The sequence below is a fragment of the Cucurbita moschata genome, unplaced genomic scaffold (genome assembly GCF_002738365.1).
Source record: "Cucurbita moschata cultivar Rifu unplaced genomic scaffold, Cmos_1.0 Cmo_Scf00081, whole genome shotgun sequence".
In the NCBI taxonomy this organism is placed as follows: Eukaryota; Viridiplantae; Streptophyta; class Magnoliopsida; order Cucurbitales; family Cucurbitaceae; genus Cucurbita; species Cucurbita moschata.
In genome coordinates, this window is record NW_019268597.1 from 634,444 (window position 1) to 647,378 (window position 12,935).

Here is a 12,935-nt window from a genome sequence, read left to right on the forward strand (position 1 = left end):
CTCCATTCTTTAGATGACGTAGCATTTCTATGAGATATACTTACATATTACTTGTAATATCCTATTATAGTCATATACATGGATTTCTGATGTCTCATAGGCATAGATCCCTCGTATTAACGTAGTTTACATGACATGACACATGGGCTTCATGCATCTGTCATAATCATATGATAATGCAGTAGAAAACATAGAATATCTTGTAATGTGACATAACATATAAATCATTGTATAACATTAACATAGTAAACGTCATATAATTATGAAACATGACACATGTAGGGGTCATAGGACAGACGTCGTTCATGCAACAACAAGTCATCCAAGCAAGCGAGCAATAAAGTCACTTATCTAATTGGCCAAAGCTAGAGTTACTATCTTTTCCTTGGTCCAGGTCTGAAACTACCCTCTAAGCACGAGTCAACCTAATGGGTCAACACTATCGAGTTAGAATATAATCCACCTAATGTTCTCAAATAATCCTCTTATTTCGCTTCACAACCTTTATATTGGTGAAACAGTGGCGGTAGTCGCCTCAATCGCCTCAGATAACGTAAAAAATCATCTTTCGAATGGTCCAAATTCTAAGATGGAGTAAAAAAAGATCAAATCAGGTCTTGGGTTTGGTCATCGGATCAAGCTCTAAGAGTTTTATAATTGGTGACCAATTGGGCCATGGACATGTTATTTTAATCGACTGTATCGATCATTTGGCTACAGTAGTCATACTGTAGGCATCGCAAGTGTAGTCATCATTGGTTCCATTTTCAAGCCTAACTCTGAAACTGCTTTTTTTTTTTTTTTTCTTTCTTCTCTTGTTCTCCAAATTTGTCCAAAGATGTAAGGAGAGGTAAAGAGAGAAAATTAGTTGAAACAGTTGAGAAAGTAGGGAGAAAAGTTGTTATACATGATAATGAAAGGAAGCAAGTTGGGACCTCGTGCATAATTGTGTGTTCATGCACTGGGGATACTCCTTCTTTTATGATGGTATAGACACGATACTATGAGACAAGAAAACAATCATTCTATTTATTATAATTCTACGACGGTCGCTATTCCTAATGAGTTTTCGACCTCAAAAATTCTTAGAGAATTTTCAACCGACAAGAAAGGGGCCCAAGAAGTGTGTGAACCGACTAGTGGGTCCATACTGGCACGTGTGGACTATGTGTAGAACATTAAATGCACATCCAGTTAACCAACTTAAGATAGTTGCTTAAGGAATATAGGCTGCTATGATATGTCACACTTATGATTGCATGTGCTTTCATCTAACCCCAATAGCGGAGCCAGTTACGGAATATTTCTTAAAATATTCAAGCCATGTGCTACTCTCATTTTCACAGGTAACCAATGACGGTGACATCGAAACCAAGGAGGCCATGGCACATGCAAATGGTAGTTTGCATAATTTTAATTTCGTAAACTATAGGTTAATATAGGTTTATATACATTTAGTTTAGCAACATATAGGTTAGTATAGGGTAGTTTACTTTTATGTTATTTCAAGTTTTGGTATTTTATTTTAAAGACCTTCTAAAAAACATGTATGTCCATTGCTATGTTTTTTTTTTATAAAGTTTTGAAAGAAGTATTTCTCCATAAATTGTCTATGATATGTATAAAGTAGAGACTTTAGGTTAAATAGTAATCTCGGGTCATTACAGATTCTAAACCCATAAAAAAATGAATGCTATGAATTGTCTCTATATGATTTTGTTGTTTACTCTTGAATCAACTTCTAATGTCATCACTCGTTTTTTCTCTCCAATACAATGAAATAACATAATTATAAAGAAGGAGAACCTTTAACAGTCTATTGCAAGTCGAACCTTTAAGGGTGTCATATAGTCTGGATTATTGAATTGATAATTTTTATTAAATACAATAAAATATCATAAATAACATCTTATAAGAAAAATAATTATATAGTATAAATGTTTAAATAGAAGTTTAATACTTTAATTTCAAAAGCCAATTTTTTTAATGCTTAATTGTTTATTACAATTTCATATGGTCTGGATTATTATTATTATTATTATTTTTTGGTTAAAAAACATGTAAAGTACCATGTTTAAATCTTAATCCATTAATTCTTAATTGAATTTGCCCACGTGACATAAACTTCTAATATAGGGGAGCATATCCTCCTTTCCCACAAGAATGACCATAGATTTCTACTTTCCTAAAGTTGCTGCCGTTATGATGACTTAATCATTTTTTTTTTTTTTTTTAGAAATAAGCATTTAAACTTCATTATAAAACATAGACATCATCTTAAAACATTGCCATATACATACGTGTTAAAAAATATCTTTAAAACGACACAATGAAATACTAAATCAATTAATTAAGCATTAAAATTAAAAACATCCTATTCTAATCTAACTCTAAGAAAATAAATACAACTACCCCTACCCCTATGCATGTGCCATGGTCTCAAATTGTGATGTGGTCGTTGGTCGTGCAGGAGTGCCTTACCTTTACTTGAAATAGAAGTAGCATATGATTTGAGTATTTTAAGAAATATTCATTAAGTGACACTCCAATATTGAGGTTGGATGCAAACACATACAATGATGTGTGGGACCTATCATATAAGTTTATATTTTTTAGGCGACTAAACTAAATAGGTTAATTGGACGTGTATTTAATATTCTACACACGTGCGAGTATGAACCCACTAGTCGATTCGCACTCCTTTTGGGCCCCTTTTATGGTTGGACGAGCATTCCAAGGAGCTGTTGATGCATTATGTCGACACATTTTTTCGTATATCATTCATATCATGCATCGTGTCATAACATTCACGTATCATCTCATAGTCACATTGTATCACACACATATCTTGGACGTATCATCTTGTAAACATATCATAGTCATATTCTTTGTAAACACGTCACAGTCACAGTCATATCATTTCATAACATAACCCAGTCATATTCTTTCGCAAACATATCATGGTCATCTCATTTCATAAACGTATCATAGTCATCTCGTTTTGTAAACATATCTTAGTCATATCATTTCATACATATATCCTAGTCATATTGTTTCATAAACATATCCTAGTTGTATCATTTCATAAAGATATCTTAGTCAAATCATTTCATGCACACTCCACAATCACATCGTTCCATAAACATTTCACACATATCAAGCATATAACACATGCAGAATCACGAGGAACGTGTTATCATACAAACATCAACTTTTAACCAAACAGATAGTAAAGCATGACATTAACCTTAATATGATGATTTTTTTCATATGAAGCATGTTGTATGATGATGACTGCCATGTTCTATCGTATTGAGAGATCGACCTAGGACATAACCCTAAGAGCATGCTTAACGATATTAACATAAATATCTAATGAGCATGCATTACTAAATGTAATATAGTGATGAAACTAGGGTTGTGTAAGAAAAATGTTTAAGATATGAACTAGAGGGACCTCATGCATGTTGTTTGTACATAAGCATCGGGATACTTCCCCTTTATGGTGATGAGTGCGGATGAACATAGTATGATGATGACGGTAATCATGTTGAGCATGATACCAAGAGGTTCGTTGACCTCAACACGTCGCTACAGACAACTAGCTCAACGATGATGGATCAGGGGGGTGCAAACCGCCTAGAGATTCACACTCGCACGTATGGGTTATGTGTAGGGATGTACTACACATCCATAGTTAGTCCGGACTAAAGACCACCCGTAGTATGAGATAGAGATAGGTCCCTACCTCATATTTGCATGCGTTTGTATTTAGCATGACCCCTATAGTTGGGTCACATACTGAGTATTCTTAAAAATATTCAGGCCGTGTGCCACGACATTTTTCATGTAAAGGCAAGGAGCCCATGTACGGATGACGGTGACATCGCGAGCAGAGGCCATGACACGGGCATAAGATATGAACATATTTAATTTTCTAGTCTTAGGTTAATATTGTTGTCTTACATTTCATATGTTTTAAATTATTTTGTATTTGTTTTATTTTCATTTTCTAGTATTATGTGTTGAACACTTAAGACCATGATAGTGTTTTCCAAGATGTAATTGTTTTAAATTCTCAAAATTATTTTATAAATGATATTCTTTTAAGGATTGTATTTCGCATATGAGTTGAGCATAAAACATTAGTAGCGACTCTAAGTAAGTAGAAATTTTTTGTACGTTACATCATTTTTCATTAATAACTCACATTTCTAGCCTAAACAAACTTGACCTTGGAAATAAGACGCTATACTGACCTTATTTGCATTTATTAAGGTCAAATTCAGTTTTAGGAGGGTAAAAAATTTGTAGAAATCAGTATCAAAATATCTATACCGATGGTCTCGGCCCAGTTAGGCTTAATAGTTGTAGTTGGTAGAGCGCTCGATGCTGTAGGTGGGCCAAGCGTTGCAAGTTAGCTTCGGGGCTTTGTTCGTTGTTACTGAGCTTCGCGCTAGTGGTGGGTCAAGGCTTGGGTTTGTCTTAATTCGAGCCACTTATTGTAATCATACTTTACCAAAACTTTGATCCCTTATTCCTTCTTCTTGTCTTTCCTCCCTCTCCCATGACTTCACCAAGCCACGAATGTGACTACCATTGCAAACCTGTGTTTCATTTCGGATATCTAAAACAACCAATGCTCGCCAAAAATTTTCCCCCATGAATATAATCTCCTTACGTTGGTCTTTTTCTCTGTGCTGCCTGCTGCAACGGATGGAGATATATTTTGTATAACAAGTGGAGATTGAGGGTGATTTTAAAATGAGAGGTGGGGGTTCAGTTTGTCGTCGTCGATTTGCTTCATTGGAAAACTACAATGATCATTCATCTTCTCTCAATTACTTGCATTTTCTATATTCCCGACATGTGTTGTGAGGGTAGGCTTGAGTGTGGCTTTGTTGGGCATATCATTGGCGTTGGGAGGGCGTGTGGGTAGAGGGTGCGAGATTTTTGGCGAGACTTCTTTTTCGCGACTAGATTTATTTATTTAACCATTACCAATGCAATTGGAATTTCAAAGAGAATTCTTTGCAAACAACATTGTTTTGATACAACTTTAGTAGCAAAGGACATGCTTAGTTCGAGGTGTTTCGGCAAGAGAATGAAGTTTGGCTTCAAGAATGATGCAACTATTGGCATTGCATTTAGGATGTTGATGAGAACTTAGACCAAACCCTAACCTTTGCTCCACTCCACATGAAATCTTTTCCTTTCTTTAGATGTGTGCTTACTACAATACTAATCTAATAAAAGCAAGTCTATTTCATATTTGAGTTCTCAACCATATGGAGACTTTTAACAAAATAGTGCATGTATGGCAATGAAAATGATATACATGTTTTATTTAAAAATTTCCAGCACCAAAATAAAAGAAACTTGAGAAGGAGAGGATCCCAATGTAGTTACCAGAAGTATATGATTGGCCTTAAGAGAGAAAAAAGTGTAACCTAAGTTTTGGATAGTTGGGTGTGATGCTTTACTAAATAAAGTCTAACCTAAGAAACAAACACCCTTGATATCCTTTAGGTTTTTTTAGTTTTTCTTTTAATAGCCTTTTACATAAAAATCTATCTTTATTAGTTGTCCATGTACGTTTGTTGGAGTGCAATGATTATATATATATATGGTTCAAAAGGATCCAAATGAAACACAAACAAATCCTAAGTCGGTATAAAATAAAGGATATGAATAATCTCTATATGATTTTGTTGTTTACTTTTGCATCGACTTCTAATGTTTTCACTTGTTTTGCGAGCCAATATCCAGAATCGCATTGGAACGTGACGATTCTTAATTATCAAGACGTACCTTTACTGTCTTATTGCAAATCAGAAAATGATGACTTAGGTAAATAAGGTGTTGCACCATGACAAGTTATTCAACCAGACCATATTATTTTATGTTTATCTAAATTTATAGATTTGATAGTTTTTATTTATTTTCTTCAAGGTTTGGGGTGGAATTTTAGAACTCTGCCAATTTGAAAATTATAATATCCAACATTAAAAAATTATAGATCAATGTTGATGCACCATGACAAGTTATTCAACCAGACCATTTTTTTTTTCATAAATGTGTGGGATGGAGAGTTTGAAATGCACTTGACCTCTTCATCAATGCATATATGGTCTCAGCTAGTTGAATTTCGAACTGATGTTTTCTTATTCAGGGGAGCATATTCTTCAATCAAAACAAGAATACAGTTGGGAATTCAAAGATAATATGTCGCAGACAACATTGTATTGGTGTAACTTTAGAAGCAATTATGGAACGCTTCGGTTCGTGGTTTTTTGGCCAGAGGATAAAGTTTGGCTTCAAGATCGATGCAACAATTGGCATTGCATTTGGCGTGCAGAAAAGAATGGTTTTTCTTTATATAATAGTCAAACAAAGGTATTCGACTTCGTTTATCCATGGAGTTCTTAGACAAATCCATCTACTTCGCCTTACTTCACCTTACTTCATATGAAATCTTATCATTTCTACACTAGGTTTGTACTTGTTGTAATACTACTCTAACAAAAGTGTCTATTAATCATTTAAGGTCTTAAATATATGGAAAATTTTATTATAAAAGTGAGTACATCTGAATAAAATATTAAAGTTGTTATTGAAGAATAAAATATTGTGGTCAAGGTGAATATCAAATTCTAGATTTGGTAGAAAAAGTTCAAGCACAAAATGAACTAAATTTGAAATTTGAAAGTTAGACACCATTCTAAAAAATCTAGATTGTGTAACCCCCATACTTAACAAACTCTATCACCTGGAAACATGCGTCCACGCCTCATTGCGCCACGTGTCGCGCTTGCAGACATAAACTTCTTCCGCTTACCCAGCTCAATCAGCTTGGCTTTGCTTTGCAGCTCATAATCCAACTTCTCGACTCATTAAAAGGTATTTTGCCCAATTTTTTTTGCAGTTTCAACCATTCTAAAGCTAAGTTGACCTTGTTTTAAGGAAATTATGATAAGTATAAGGTTTAATTTCTCGATTTAAGATTAAATGAATTCAGAAATTGTAGTTACTAATGAAACATGATGTACGTTCTAATAGGAAACGACAATCGGTGATACTTTGAGCAATTTTTTGGCACGAAAAGTAAACATACTCAAATATTGGGAGAAAGCCGGCTAACGAAAACCAAGCAAGTGGTCTTACTATCAAATAGGTTTGATGACTTGTTTGATATATGACGACACGTGGCTAGTAGCCCTTGCATGTGTCATTTATTCATTATATTTATGATGTTGTGACTATATTGTATGATGAAAATTTACGATGTATGATAATCTTTTTATATGATGTTATGATGCTATACGATGTTATATGATACGTTAAAAGACATGGTGTAAGTTTATGATATGACATGTTTTACCTGACGAGATATATGATATGATATGATTGACAAAAAGTGTGTTGAATTGGCATAATGCACAACCTCGATATACACATGAAAAGTTGTGATAGAATGAAATGAAAGGAAAAATCTTGGGATGCCATGCATCATTGTGCATTCATGCATCGGAGGATACTCCTTCTTCTTTTACGATTGTACGGATGCATACACTACGAGGCAGGGAAACGATCATTATATTATTATAATTCTTCCATGGACACTCCCAACGAATACAAACCGACGAGGTAGATCAATAAGACGCAATGTCATAACAGACAACCCATGCTACAACGATAACCATTGACCAGTCAATACTCTCCATTATAAGCCAAACAACACGTTTTTATGTTATTTAAGTAAGATTAATGTGAGTAAGATAGGGGTGACTATTCCATATGAACAGTAATATGATGGTTGCTATTTTTAGGCCATATTAATGTATCAATAAGGTTATGTGTGAAGGTTAGGTAACCAAAGGTGCGAGACGACTTAGATCCGGTAGAAAATTACGACAGAAAAGCCATTGGAATGGCTGCGTGAAGAGAGAGAAAGGAATTTGGAAGATCGCGAGGAGTTGGGTGAAGAAGAAATAATCCATCAGATCTGGATCCAAGTTGAACATACCTGCACCAACCTACTACTCAAACCAATTTGCAACCCAAATACCAACAGCAACTTCGGCCTATGACCCAGACACTTGTGACTCGTGGCCCACAACGCCTATAGCTCACGCATTAGATTGTGCGACCAAAACTACCTGCAGCCTATGAACTATGTAATCAGCCCAAAGCCTGCGCCTTTTCCCTACGCAACCATCATGTGTGTCAACTCCTCCCCGTGCTACATGTCATGCTTAAAACAAGATGGCTCTGTGTATATATTCATCGGGCTACTTCCACTTTTGTGATGATGAGTAAGGACACGTACAATACGATGATGGTGATCATCATGCCTTGCATGACACTCAGGGGCCAGCTGACTTTCGGATGTCGCTACGAATATCTAACTCGACTACCAGAGGCCCAGGGGGTGTGAACCACCTAAGATCCATGCTTGCACGTCTGTGTTATGTGTAGGGAAGGACTGCACATCTAATTTTTTAAGGACTGGAGGATATACCTACTATGGTTATAATGGTAGGTCTAGATCATGAGTTTCATATGATTGCATTCCTTAAATAGAAGTAGCACGTGACTTGATGACTTGAGTACTCAAAGAAATACTTACTAAGTGATCCCACTATTAGGGTTAGGGAATGCAATCACATGAAACTTATGATCTAGGAGCCTATCGTTATAACCATCGTAGGGGTGACATCTAGTCCTTAAAAAATTAGATGTGCAGTACTTCCTTACACATAACCCACATGTGCAAGCATGGATCCTTAGTCTCTTCACACCCCTTGGCCTCTGGTAGTCGAGTTAGCTATTCATAGCGACGTCCGAAAGTCAGCTGGTTCCTAAGTGTCACGCAAGGTATGATGATCACCATCATCGTATTGTACACGTCCTTACTCATTATCACAAAAGTTGAAGTAACCCGATGAATATACACACAGAATGCATAAAGTCCCTATAGTTTCTCATCTTTAAAACATCTTGGTGACACAACCCTAAGTTCCGTTCACATATCACTCTAAGTAATATGCATGCAATGGTCTTCATACATTCATCGTAATTATTATAATTAGGATTTGGTTTTAGAAAATTCATCATCATAATGCATCATAGAATTTAAAACATGCATTTCATGTTAATATGGGATGACGTCATATTAAGGAATCTCATAATATTACATCTTAAATATTCATGTTTTCATTCATCATCGTCATCATACAACATAATCATATAACAAAATCATAGAATATTATATACTATCATATGGCAATCAAATAACTCAATCACGTCATTATACGTCATACACATACTTCATACATCATCTTCATAGACTGAGTCAAGGAGAGCCATCTTGTTTTAAGCATGACACGTAGCACGAGGAGGAGTTGACACACATGGTGGTGCTGTTTGGGACAAGGCGCAGGCTTCGGGCTGATTACATAGTTCATAGGCTAAAGGTAGTTTGGGCCGCAAGATCTAATGCGCGAGCTACTGGCATTGTGGGCCACGAGTCACAAGTGTCTGGGTCATAGGCCAAAGTTGCTGCTGGTATCTGGGTTGCAGATGGGTTTGAGTAGTAGGTTGGTGCACGTATGTTCGACTTGGATCCAGATCTGACGAATTCTTTCTTCTTCACCCGACTCCTCACGATCTTCCAAATTCCTTTCATTCTCTTCCTGCAGCCATTCCAATGGCTTTTCTGTCATAATTTTCCACTAGATCTAAGTCGTCTCGCACCTTTGGTTGCCCAACCTTCACACATAACTTATTGATACATTAATACGACCCAAGAATAGCAACCATCATATTACTTTTCATCTAAAATAGTCACCTCTATCTTACTCACATTAATCTCACCTAAATAACATAAAAAAGTGTTATTTGGCTTATAGTTGAGAGTACTGACTTGTCAATGGTCATCGTTGCAGCGCGGGTTGTTCGTTATGACGTTGTGTCTTATCGATCTACCTCGTTATGACGTTGGAGTGTCCATCGAAGAATTTTAATAATATAATGATTGTTTCCCTGCCTCGCAGTGTATGCATCTGTACAATCGTAAAAGAAGGAGTATCCTCCGATGCATGAACGCACAATGATGCATGGCGTCCAGTATAACAACCTCTCTAGCATTTTCCTTATATCATTTTATTCTATCACAACTTTTCATGTATATATCGAGGTTGTGCATTATGCCAATTCAACACGCTTTTTGTCAATCATGTCATATCATATATATCATTAGGTAAAACATATGTCATATCATAAACTTACACCATGTCTTCTAACGTATCATATAACATTGTATAGCATCATAACATCATATAAAATCATTATCGTACAGTGTAAATTATCATCATACAATATAGTCACAACATCATAAGTATAATGAATAAATGACACGTGCAAGGGCCACTAGCCTGTCGTCATACATCAAAAAAGTCGTCAAACCTATCTGGTAGTAAGAGCACTTGCTTGGTTTTGCTTAGCCAGCTTTCTCCCTATATTTGAGTACGTTTGCTTTTCGTGCCACGAAATTGCTCAAAGTATCACCGATTGTCGTTTCCAATTAGAACGTACATCTCGTTTCATTAGTAACTACAATTTCTCAATTCATTTTATCTTAAATCGAGAAATTAAACCGTATACTTATCTTAATTTCCTTAAACATGGTCGACGTTGCTTTAAAATGGTCTAAACTGCAAAAATTGGGCATAATACCCTTTACCGAGCGGAGAAGCTAGATTATGAGCTGCGAAGCAAAGTCAATGAGGCGTGGACGCATGTTTTCAAGCGATTGAGTTTGTTAAGTGTGGCCGTTACAGAATCTTCTTGTAATTCATTTTTTGAGAATGATATCTAACTTTCAAATTTAGTTCATTTTGTGCTTGAACTTTTTCTATAAAATCTAGATTTTGATATTCACCTTGATGACAATATTTTTTTCTTCAATAACAACTTTAATATTTTAGTCCGATGTACTCATTTTTATAATAAAAGATTCCATATATTTAAGACCTTAAATGATTAATAGACAAGTTTGTTCGAGTAGTATTACAGCAAGCACAAACATTGTGTAGAAATGATAAGATTTGATGTGAAGTAAGGCAAAGTAGATGAATTTGTCTAAGAACTCCATGGATAAACGAAGTCGAATACCTTTGTTCGACTATTATATAAAGAAAAACCATTCTTTTCTGCACGCCAAATGCAATGCCAATGGTTGCATCGATCTTGAAGCCAAACTTTATCCTCTGGCCAAAAAACCACCAACCCAAGCTTTCCATAATTGCTTCTAAAGTTACACCAACACAGTGTTGTCTAGGACATGTTATTTTTGAATTCCCAACTATATTCTTGTTTGAATTGAAGAATATGCTCCTCTAAATTAAAAAGGATGTTAGATTGGCACGAATCAATTAGAAAAAAAGGAAAAAATTAGAATTATAGTCAAATGTTCAATTAAATAAAACATCCTAAATAACAATTTGTTCGTGATTCAACTAGCTGAGACCATATATGCATTCATGAAGAGATCAAGTAGAATTCAAACTCTATTGGAGGAGCAAAAGCAAGCTAATTTGGAGTTAGAGAGAAGTTAGGCTAAGGCCATCCAAGTAAGTGGTCTTACTACTGACATGGTTATATTTGATGTTGACATGTGCCTCGTAGTTCTGCACGTGTCGTATATATCAATATGTGTGAACTGTTTATGGATCAATATGCTTATAATATGATATGTATATGTTATAATATGTGAATTGTACAATAACACTCACAATACGAGGTGTTCAATGATATGTTTGAGATAGGATACGAGAAGGATGCACAAAACGTAATGTAACGATAGGAGTAAGATATGTTCATGGAACGTTAAGGTTAGGGTACGTATCGAAGTGCTATGGATATGAGAGATTGACCGAAACGATATGGTCACGATCGATTGATAAAAGAATAAGATCAGGTTATGGGTAGAAAAGGATACAATTATGATAGATTGATAGAAGATACCGTTCGATATGACTAAGGTACGTTCATGTAATGATATGACTGTGACATGTATAAGAACATTAAGGCTATGATAAGTTAGGAAACGATATGACCATTAAAAGTTTACGATATGATATGGTTATGATACGACATGTGAATGATGGATATATGTATATGTTGTCATATGATATGAAAATGACATGATATATGCCATGGTATGAGATATGTGATAAATTGACATGTTTACGATACGATATATTGTGATGCAATATGTTATGATACGATATGTATATGATGAAATGTTATGTTAAAAGCATGGAACGTTATGTTATGTCTCCTAAATTGTGTGTATACAGCATGATACGAATGTCATGAAATCACGATAAATGGCATAAAATATAACCCGGTTAGAATTATGTATGATATGAGAAATGAAAAATGAGAAATGATATGATATGAATGAAAAACTGTGGCCAGGTTATATTTAATAATGTTGAAAACGAAAAAATATTGGGACCTCATGCATTATGTGTGCTCATGCATTTGGGGATACCCCTATTCCATCACAATGGTACGACGCGTACACCACAAGGCAGGTGAAGTATCATCCTGTGTTACATAATGCTACCGTGACGGTTACTAATTCTAATAGGCGTCTGGCTTAATTCTTCCACAGTCCCTTAAATTTTACTTAACTTAGGGTTCGTATAGATTTTTAACGATTCCTACCTGTAAAACTTGAGAAAAGTCTAGATTTGTTTGTAAAATTTCTATACTTTCCTCATCGTGAATCTCCCACTTCGCTCAATCTCAAGTCACGGTTTCATAATTGTATGTCATATTTTGGATACCTCATATCACAATCCATGTCGTACATTGTGACACCTTTAAATCACCTCGAAACTTTCACATCTACCGTTGTCCTCAAA